At 41.6% G+C, this 10,951-nt stretch overlaps 1 long non-coding RNA gene across 3 annotated transcripts; it reads right to left on the reverse strand.

Annotated features, from left to right (window-relative positions):
* Window positions 1–441: 441 nt before the first annotated feature.
* Window positions 442–6,691, reverse strand: LOC139833227 (uncharacterized). Of its 3 annotated transcripts, XR_011748606.1 has the most exons (4): window positions 6,520–6,691; window positions 5,691–5,937; window positions 4,850–4,932; window positions 442–2,153 (listed from the first exon to the last, which is right to left on the reverse strand). It is a non-coding gene; the product is annotated as an uncharacterized lncRNA (long non-coding RNA). The 3 variants fall into 3 exon arrangements; XR_011748605.1 differs by lacking the exon at window positions 5,691–5,937; XR_011748607.1 differs by lacking the exons at window positions 4,850–4,932; window positions 5,691–5,937.
* Between the last annotated feature and the right edge of the window lie 4,260 nt (window positions 6,692–10,951).

Genomic DNA, 10,951 nt, shown 5'->3' on the forward strand with positions numbered 1-10,951 from the left:
AAGCGTCTGACGTTAGGAGCCAGGTTTTGTACGCAATTTTGAAGCGCCATACTCCTCTTGATGCATCGGTGCATAGGGCTGCAAGAAAAGCTCGAGGCTCGTGAGCGGCTCGAGATCGACTTGCTTTTTAGCTCGACACGAAATGGATTCGAAAAAAAAGAGCTGAGTATGAGTTGTCTTCTATAGTTCGAGTGGAGAACGAGCTGATCTTGAGGATCACCAGCTCGCTCGATTTTAGCTCGACAGCTCGAAATAATATAATTATGTATAACTATTCTGATATATATATATCGAAAATAGTGGGCTACCATGGTGGCTAGCTATGCACACCATGGCAGCCATTGGATATACAGCACATCATTCCGGATCTGCACATGGGAGCACAAAATCCAAACGCCTGCATGTTAACGCCGTGTGTTACCTAGTTGAATAGAGCTCACCTTTTCAAAATTTCAATAGACACCCATTCACACGCAGTACACATTACAATACACTTTACACGCAGTACACATTACAATACACATGCTGAAACAGTGTCCAAAGTAGAAGATTGAGCTATGCAAACTGTACAGCACGATGAAATACACTTCGGCATGTATTACCTCCCACAACACCTTTTCTCACTCTATATCCTGTACACAAAATAATTACTGCCCAAAATTCATGAACACAACAATCCTTCCTTCATCTGTTCTAAAACAATCAGAAGCTTGCGCTCTCCAGGATTCAAAATCCAGGTATTTACTTATATCATTCTCCTACTGGAAACCTTCAATCCAAACCAGTTTAACATTCTTACTCATTTATTTATACCAAATTTTGTACAGTTCATCATCATGAGCAGCTCCACATCTTCTTGGGCTAGCAGGAAAGGTCGCTCACAAAAGAACAACTTACCAAGCATCCCAGAAGAAAAGGGTGTCCACCGGCATGTTCCATATGCAAACTCCCACCTGTTCCTGCAGTTAAACAGCATAGTCAAGATGTTCACGCAGCAGCAAAAAACCATTGCCGAATCAACAGGGTTTTGCTCCTTCGCAAAACCTGTTCACGAATTGCAATTCGACAAACAGTTCACCGTTTGGTTGATGCCCAAGGTAGACAACATGTCAAGGTCTGTTTCTGTTCATGTTGGCAGGAGGCTCACTTTTTTCCAGGAAGATATCTCCAAAGTACTAGGCACACCATGCGGTGGGAAAGATGTATGGGACGCATCGCTAGATAAATCACAGGATATGCGGAATAAAATTCAATCTCTCATTGGTATGGACGATACCAATAAATCTCCGATCAAAGCTGCTGAAAAAACCTTGCAAGCGTTATGCGGGCGAGAACTGATAGGCGATGAAGTCAAAATTTTCAAGATTTCATTTGTAATTTTTGTTGTGTGTATGATTGTTGACAGCAATAACCCAGGAGATCAAGAATCAGTCAATTTCTGGCCAGCTCTCACAGATCCTGACCTGATTCACACTTTCAACTGGTCAAACTATTTGTTGGATGCCATGTTCTCCGCATGTGCCGCTTCAAAAATGGCACTTCGAAAAAATGTGTCATACAATCCACCAGCAGGCACCACCCTTTTCCTCCAGGTTTGCTTCTCATCCCTCCCCCACACTCCAGGTGCATCTTTTTTCATTACGGAACAAGTTTTGCGTTGTTTTTTCATTTCCTAGTCTTACCATTTTCATCGCACTCTGCATTTAGATTTTCTATCTAGACAACATGGATTACGGGCAGACCTCACTTCCTAAGGGCAGCAAGTCTCGTATGGAGTTATTCGATGCGAGAACCTTTTCCAAACACGTGTTGGCCGAAACAATCGGTTTAAGGGGGCAGACACCGTGCAGGATGTTCGGCGCTGGCAAGGTCAGAGCAACTGCAACTAAAAAACTGTCCTTTCCAGCTAACGTCAATTAGTCAGAAGTATACGCAACATCATTTTTTGTTTTGCTTGCTTACACAAATCAGGAAACCTACTGACATTATTAAGTTTAATTAACAGCCCAGGGCAGACACCGATGTTGTGTACAGAAGGGGCGTAAACAATCGGACCACAAATTCTGTTGCAACCACCTCGAATACTAATCACCAGAAACGATCGAGGACAGACACCGCTGTCCAGGCACGACAACAACAACAACACCATGGAGCTGCGACAAATAAGGAGCATGAGCCCCCCATCACAGTATGTTTTTCAATTGCAACACTTGTGTAAAACTAGTCTACTACAACAGTTTCCTAACAATATCTTTCATATCAATTTTTGTATTTTAACCCACCCCCAGCAAAGCATGAAGATGATATTGGCAGCCAAAGCACACAAGGCGAAGTTAAAAATTCTTACCCAGGCACGCCAATCAATAGAGGAAGAGTCAGAGAAACTTCTAGACGCATTCAGCAAAATATCATTAGAGTATTCCAGTTATTTAGCTGAAACAAAGACATACCCCCCCGGACATACACCGTCACCAACAAATCAATTCAGAACAGGTTATTGTTTTTACATTTCTTGGTATAATGCTTCACCATATAGGTTATGCACCAAATCAATATTTATGCTAATCTTACTCACATTATACAGATGTCAACACCCCACCCCAGCAAGGAGCACGAAACAGACAGGCATGCGATGCACCTTCATTTTCACTAGGACCAGAATTTGAAACCTGTGTCATCACTGGACCCACACCTAGTCCTGTCACACCTATATCACCAATAGGACCCAGCCCTCCTAGAAAAACAATACGAATGTCAAGCCCCAACTCCCCTTTATCCTCAACCAAGATTAAGTCAGGAGAATTCCTATTCAACAAGCGCTGTTCGGAAAAGATAAACCTTAACGATGACGCCTCCGAGTTAGAATTCACACAGTCTCCTGTCACAAAGAAGCAGGTACGGGAAGGTAGAATTATATGCCCCCCTAGGGATTGTTCAGCGAAAATCTGCTCGAAGAGGCTCGAGGCTGCCAATAATTTCTACAAGTGGGCACTTAGAGCTTCCGTAGACCCAAACAGGTAACAAAAACCATTCCCCAAGACTAAATAAACTGCAGTCACAACAAATACCAACTTTTCACCTTCTTCACAAATTTTTTTTCAAACAGGTTCTGGATACGACACGGTTCACCTAAATTCATAGAGATATCTTCTGAAGACATTGTTGCTCAATTTGGACCTAACGGCTCATTAGGCCCTGATACATGCGACGCGATGCTACGAAAATACCAACACACAGGACAACAAGGCAAATCTGTGGATTGGAGGCACTACTTGGAAACAGACTTCCCGGTTTGTACAAAACCCTTTTCCATTTTAGTGAACTTCATCCACAAACTATATTCTGATATACGTTTGTTCAACTCATTTAAGATGCGTGTTATCGCCGGTGAAGACTACTTATCTTCCAGAAGCATCCAACATCAGTGGGTTGGCAAACACATAAGCAATGACATATCAAAATGCATGCTGGTAACAAGCTAACCACAGTTTGTCCTCACTCCCTCCTATGCATAGAAAATTTCTTAACTTTCTAAACCTGTGTCAAATAGTTCATTACCATGTTGGTCGTAAAAGGATCGTGGGCATGCATAGCATGGGACATGAAACGAAGACAGATCACCATACACGCCGCCGGTAACAGGGATGGTAACTGGTCAGATTATGAAAAGATCGTAACCATGCTGAACTCTGCATTCCGCCGCTGCATCGAATCTTTCTTCGATGGTTGGAGCGTCGACTGGGAAGAGTGGGCAAGGGTATACACAACCTCATCATCTCTTGATGTCTTAAGACCCGACGGGTAAGTTATTACATGTCCTAAAATAGATTCATCATCTATTTATCCAATCCCACACTAACAATATTTATCCGCACTATTGATGACAAAATCAGCTACGACTTTGGTCCTGAAGCTCTCCAGTTCTGTCGAACATTTGACGGTGTGAAGCAGGGAGGAAAACTTACATCGGTACTTTCCTATTTAGCAGTTTTACTTTTAGCCTATAAATAAAAAAGCAGTTCGTTTTTGCCTGTACTAACATTCTTTACATCTTCCTTTCCACGCGTCACATATCAGGCGTCCCAGAAATGCCCAACAAATGCTGAAATGTTGTTTGATCTGTTGCACCTACGTGGCAACTCCGGTGCCCTCCCAACGGAGTTTGTACAAGACATAGATGAATGAACTAGTTTTGTTACCACTCCCCAACATCTCACATGTAACGCAACATGGGCAATAATTGTTCTTCTTTTATTCTCTGGTCCATAGATTTTTAGAAATCTAGCAGCAAGCATTGAATTTTCTGGATCCTCAAACATCGCGATGCAAGTCATTTATTTTATTGTTTCACCTGACATTCATCAAATATAGTAACAACTGACACATACAACCAGGTTAATTTTTTTTTGGCCGACAGGTGATTTCCTAGACATCTAGATCGTCCCATTTGTTAACCACACCCACACCAGATTTACATCCCCCTTATAATCTAAAACAACTAAACACACAATTTCCTTATCCTATAAAAAAGCTTCATTTTTCTCAACACATAAAACACATCACTTCGCGATGATTACCCACCTAGGAAATCTACTTATTTTTGTAAATATATTTCACCAACAAATTAGGAGGTAGAACTTCAGGAAAAAGCAATTCCAACCTAAATTACACAATCTGTCCTAGTTGCATCTACAGTGCAAACAACATCATATTCGAAGTTACACCAAACCAACAGGAAGCAACCGGTAGTAAGCAGAACTGTAAAACAAACAACACAATGCTATGTGCAATCAATTATACACTTCAATTCTACATATTCTTCTACTGTTAAGCCAGCCAGGAAACGTACCGGTAACTGTATTCTAAAACGTATATGCTCTGTAGATCTATTACCCTCCATCGCCTATATAGTTGGCACCAAAACGGCTCAACCTGTACAGAACAAGAACACAACATGAAGCAAGCCAACTCATCACCACTGCAAGAATTCAACACTCCAAAGCCAATGAAGAGACAGATTGACTCTTCTGCACAACAGTCCGCCACCGCCACACCATCTTACATGCTTCCTCTCAAGAGGAGGAAGACAACCCAAAGCACCAGTAGCCAGCACACAAGCCAATCATCGGCCAATCCTATAGACCACAATCTCTCTGAACCCAAGCCAAACTACCTCACACACGCCGACACCCCAGCCCCTTATGAAGACAGCGACTCTGCGGCGCACGCCGCGATCTCCGACATGTCCATTTCAGCTGCCAGCATTCAGACTCAACAATGGTCCAACATCGCCAAGGCCGACACACCCATCCTCACCGTGCAAACTGTTGTCACCGACACGACGGCAGTCCACGTTTATGAGGATTACAAGCTGACTGATGATGCAATCCTGCAAGCAGACCCAGAAGACTTGAGTCTGAAGCAGGAAACTGAAGAAATGTCTCCAGAAGGCTTGCTGAACTCCGGCTACTACTGCGATCCCGGATCACATGTTGTTCAGGTACCCATGCAGTTTGTTGATCACACTATCAACGAATCATACAGCATCCCATCCACTCCAGTACTTCATTTTCAAGTTGATGATGAGACTGAAGCAATGGAAAATGGAGTGGAAGCGGATTACTCTTATGAGCAATGCCCATACCCTACAGACATAACTGCAGGAGCAGAAAGTGAAGTGCAGCACATACCCTCAGTGGAGGAAAACGATGCTGCCAATGTGATAGATCATGACCTTGAGCTAGCCCTCCGAGACTCCATCAGAACACATGGGGAGGAAGAAGCTCAGATGCAAATGCTGGAGGAAAACAGGAGGATCAACAAAAACCTTGACCAGTGGCTGGCTGCAGTTAGCAATGTCGACGACCCAGAGCTGAACCAACCACCCAACAATGGAGAGCAGCACCATCAGTCCTCACCATTTGACTGTAGCAAGAACTGACAATGTGCCACCAAGTCAGCAGACCAAGAAGCATGAGCCACCACACAACCGAGATAGCACTCCAGTTTCAAATCAGCAGCACCCCCACTCCCCCCCCCATTGTTCAATCAAAACGCATGTTTATTTCTTAGTTCTAGAACTACTGTTGTATCGCCAATCTCGCTACCAGCAATCATTTCGCCTTAATTTAGGATGTTTCACAATTTCAGTTATTTAAACATTGCCTCAACTCTTTTTTATGCTTGTACTGAAAAGTCAACTAGTACCATCATACAGTCTCGCTACCATCAAATTCATTCAAATTATCAAGCATATTCCTGTATATTTTCGTCCAAATAGATTTGTCCACAGATCGATTGTATAATTTTAATATAATTTAACAATTCATCAAGCCTAGGCAAAAAAAGCAATAAACCAGCAGCTTCACAATATAAATCTGGACAATCCAATTACATCTCCCGTCACCAATCCTTATAATTCTACCAATAGATTAAGTGAGTAGAATTGTTATCCCAAAGAAACAGAACACACTAAAAGATTTTCAACCTCCATCACCTATTAATGGATCTAGGGATTACCTGCAATACTGCGCTATCCCCTTTTCCTGAATCCCGAAGTTCTACCAGATGCATCTATCCAACCAGCTCTATCGATGTTGTTCGGGAGATTTACACAGCTCACTATCCAAACATGAGGACGAAGCTCGACCGCCGATCTCTAATCCTAATTTCGCACCCCAAATAGAGCCTTTTTTTTTAAGGCTGCTGCTTTATGCAAGAACACAGTATACCTACCCGCACCCACTTTACGTTATACAAGCACCCCCCCAAAAAAATAAGAATTTCCAATTTAGATGTTCCTATAAGCACTTTTTTATGCTAACCAACATTAAATCAAACATTATAACTCACCATTACGATGTCTTTTTTTGTATTAATAATATGTTTATACACTTTAATAACTATCAAAATCATCAAACCTTCTTTTGACAAATAATTTTTTGTTAATTTTTCCTAGTAATTAGAGTATTTTTTCAATTTTTTTCCAATAGCTTCTATAAGTTAAGCCTTCAGAAAAAGCACTTTCATTCGTGAATTACAGTCTACATGAATGAACCTTTTTAATTTCTAATTTATATTTAAACAATAGAATTTACGTGGCCAACGGCATCAGTCCACACTACTTACCAGTTCTACCGCTGTCTAACACCATCCACTTTTTCATGTCCAATGTATTTTCATCCAATGTATATCCTGCCCGTCAAAGACTTGAACTACCTCACTTGAGCCGCCCCAAAACATTTTTATTGACCCTACAATAAGTGCAGGAACAATTTTTTCAGTAGCTGGATAATTGCTTATCACATGTATTAGATGGCGATGGAATAAATAATTTTAATCGTACACAAAACAATTTTTTACACAATAAGTTAAAATTGTATCCGCCAATTACTAGGAGCGAGCCCGTTACATTGAAATCATTTTTTTCAAAGTCGTTCATTTAATTCTTTTCGTTTTATAGAGTTGCCAAACCAGAAAACCTCGTGTTTAAAACAACAACCGCTAAAAAAAATCCTTAACCAATTCTTACGCGATCATATAATATAATCCTAAGAGATCTTCCTCCAACCGATATTCTTAATATAATAAGATCTTGTATAATTCCCTAATCGTCGTCGTCCATACCTGGACTGGCAACCATCACTGTACTCCTAGCGAGTGGAGCAGTCAGTAGATTGTCTCTCTTTCCGTCCGCCCGCCATAGGACAGTGTGTGTGTGCAAGAACAATGATGCATAGGAGATACCCACAAACCACCATATTGCAGGCATTTTATATAGGCTACGCCCTCGGGAAATTCTGAGATTAAGCATATCTATAGATTGAATGGATTTTTCACTAGTTGATATAGTCGGGCTGAGCGATCTAGTTTGAAAACAAGCATTAAAAAATGAAGGTCTAAATGTATACCAGTCACATATTAAATCCTATAAAGGCTCTTTAGTTTTTGTATGTAATTTACAGTAATCGTATAGATGTAATACAATCGACCATTTTTTTTTCCAGAAACGAGGGCGGTACGGAAAAATCCGCACATATAACTAAAACAGTTCAACTTAAAAGCCTGCACATGGATTTGGATTGTTTTGAGTAGTAGTTTTTTATGCATAAAAAATGATTTACATTTTATAATATTTAATTTTAAGTTAAAAAATTATTAACATCTCACTTTGCATATACAATTTTTATTCATGCAACCTAGATAACTTCTCAAATGACATTTTTATTTTATTTTATATACAGGCACCTCATCTCACACACACACTGCAAGATGCACTGCATCCAATCCAAAATCCAGTGAAACATGGTTTGCTATACACTTTTTTCTACACTTCAAAGTGCAATACACGGTACAGTCAATCCACAGCTAGTTTTTTGTAATTTATAAGTGTATTACTATCAATTCTACAGATGAAACCAAACTACCGGACGACTCCTTCCTATTTAATAAATCGAAACAAACAAGGAAACCATATTTGTTTGTAGGTAGAGCACGGTATGAAGCCCATCAAGAGAAGCAGGATCTCCAATGACAAACTTTCTTCTACTGGAGGAAACTTCTTCGATCACCTGCCTGATGAGATTGTTGTATCCATTCTTGCTTTACTATCCTCATCTGCGAACACTCCAGCCGACCTCGCCGCCGCAGCTATGACGTATGTGCGCATAAAACCAACTTTTTGTTACATCTCACTGACACTTTTATTGGTTCCATTTTTAACATATTCCTTTTCCAGAGATAGGAGGTTCAGTCAGCTTGCACAAAGCAAGCTCGTTCTCAACAAGGCGTCCATGGGTTGCCTAGCTGTCCGAGCAAAAAACTGGTCAGATGCTGCTGACAGGTTCCTACAGAGATGTGCAGAAGCTGGAAACACAGAAGCTTCATACATCCTTGGCATGGTTTGTCACACGAACACAAATTTCATAATTTAACAGCTCCTCCATTCCTTTAAATCTTTCACTGTCTTCGTCACATACATCTTCTTAAGTAATTTACATTGCTTCCAATCAGATTAGGTTTTACTGCGCATGTAGCCGCAGAACCGGAGCAGCTCTAATGGTTTCTGCTGCCAACGGTGGTCATCTGGAAGCAATTTTCTCACTAGCTGTAATACAGTTCAATGGTAGCGGTGCCAGAAAACAAGACCGCGACCTCACACTCGGAGCTGGTCTGTGCGCACGCGCAGCAAAACTAGGGCACGTCGACGCAACAATAGAGCTTGGGCACTGCTTGATGGATGGATACGGTGTGACCAGCTCCCCTTTAAATGGTCGCCTTCTTCTGCATCGAGCGAAGCAGCTGGACGCCGAGAGCGAAAGACAGCAGGCAAGCCTCGGCACCCTATACCAGAAGACGCACCATGCAAACTTGTTCTTGTCTGAATGGTTTTCGCTGAGCACAGATGCAAGGAATGGATCGTACTATAGCGAAACGTCGCTGACTGAACTGCTTGTTGCTGATGGAAACATGCGTCCATGCTCGAACGCTATGTGTGGTAGACAGGAGACAAGGATGCACGAGTTCAGGCGTTGTTCTGCCTGCGCATCGGTCAATTACTGCTCCCGTGCGTGCCAGACTGCTGACTGGAAATTCAGGCACCGTTCGGGCTGCACGCCTAGAAACCAGGGTATCAATCACAACGGTAACCAGGACAATGTTGAACAAGTACAGCCGGAAGGAGGAGACGCTGGCGCACATGATGTCGCTGACCTTACTCTTTTCTGATCATCTAGGTCCATGCATATAGAGAAACCAGGATCCCTAGCTTTAATCCTAGCAAAGTTTTCTAGCGTCTTTGTCATATCTCCTTCTATAGACTCCTGAGCTAGTTTTGCACACAAGGTACGGACAGATTGCCTGCTGAATGGGACGTAAGAATCAGACTGGTGAACTGTCCCAACTATTGAGCAAACCCTTGACAGTTGCACGTTGTTTGCTCTTAGGTGCCTCACCAGCTCACGAGTATTACCATCGATACGGCTGTGTGAAGGCCACCGACGCTTTTCACCGCACGAAACAGACAATTGGTGGGTGTGCTGACATACAAATCTCTTAACATACCAGGACTCATCATCTGACCGTAGCAACGACAGTATGCAAGGACAGTCACACCTGGACGAACGACTATGATCTGACGTGTCCCTGCCCTGCAAAAAAAACATTCAAACTATTTACTATCACCATTATATGTCTATAACATGATACTAGATCTGCTAGGTAACATAAATGAACAATAATAACATACCTCACATGAACAGACTATGTCCTGTCTGCTTTTCAGCTTTGATGTATTTATCCGGCTCCTACCATACCTAATTCCGAAACCAATTTCCCATGAGTACATGTTGAAAAACTCGTAAGCTTCCTCCAAAGTTTGAAACACTTGTCCTATGCTTGGCTCAAATATGCATTTTTCTCCCCTGCCAGATGCTTCTCTTAGAGCCCTCTCCACAGCTCCATAGTTCCAGGACGCAGGAAGGCAAGTACCAGACGGCATGCTGCTAAAAAGGTAATGCACATTAAGATCTGTTTATATGCTACTGCTACCATATCTTACTATAACACGGACAGTTCTAATTTTAAAACTCTACCAGATTATAGAAGTAAGAAACAAACCTGTTGGACTGATCTCTAGCATCCATCCAATCAAATTCTGGATTAACAATCAAATTTGCGATTTACTGCTTTTATGCTTCCTCTGATGTATCCTGCAGCAGTATCTTTAGTTGTTGTATATGATACAGCAGTGCAGCAGTATTTTTGATTCCCTCTGATTTCCAATCAAATGTAACTTTCTGCTATGCAAACTACAGAGCAAGTCTTATATGTAATTGTAGAAAAAAGTGTAGAAATAGTGTGCAATATGAACTGTATTTATATGTGTAGTACAGTCGAAGTTACACTTCACCTTCTAACCAAGATTATACACTGTAGAATTCAACTATACAAA

This window comes from Lolium perenne, chromosome 7, assembly GCF_019359855.2.
Source record: "Lolium perenne isolate Kyuss_39 chromosome 7, Kyuss_2.0, whole genome shotgun sequence".
Taxonomy (NCBI): Eukaryota; Viridiplantae; Streptophyta; class Magnoliopsida; order Poales; family Poaceae; genus Lolium; species Lolium perenne.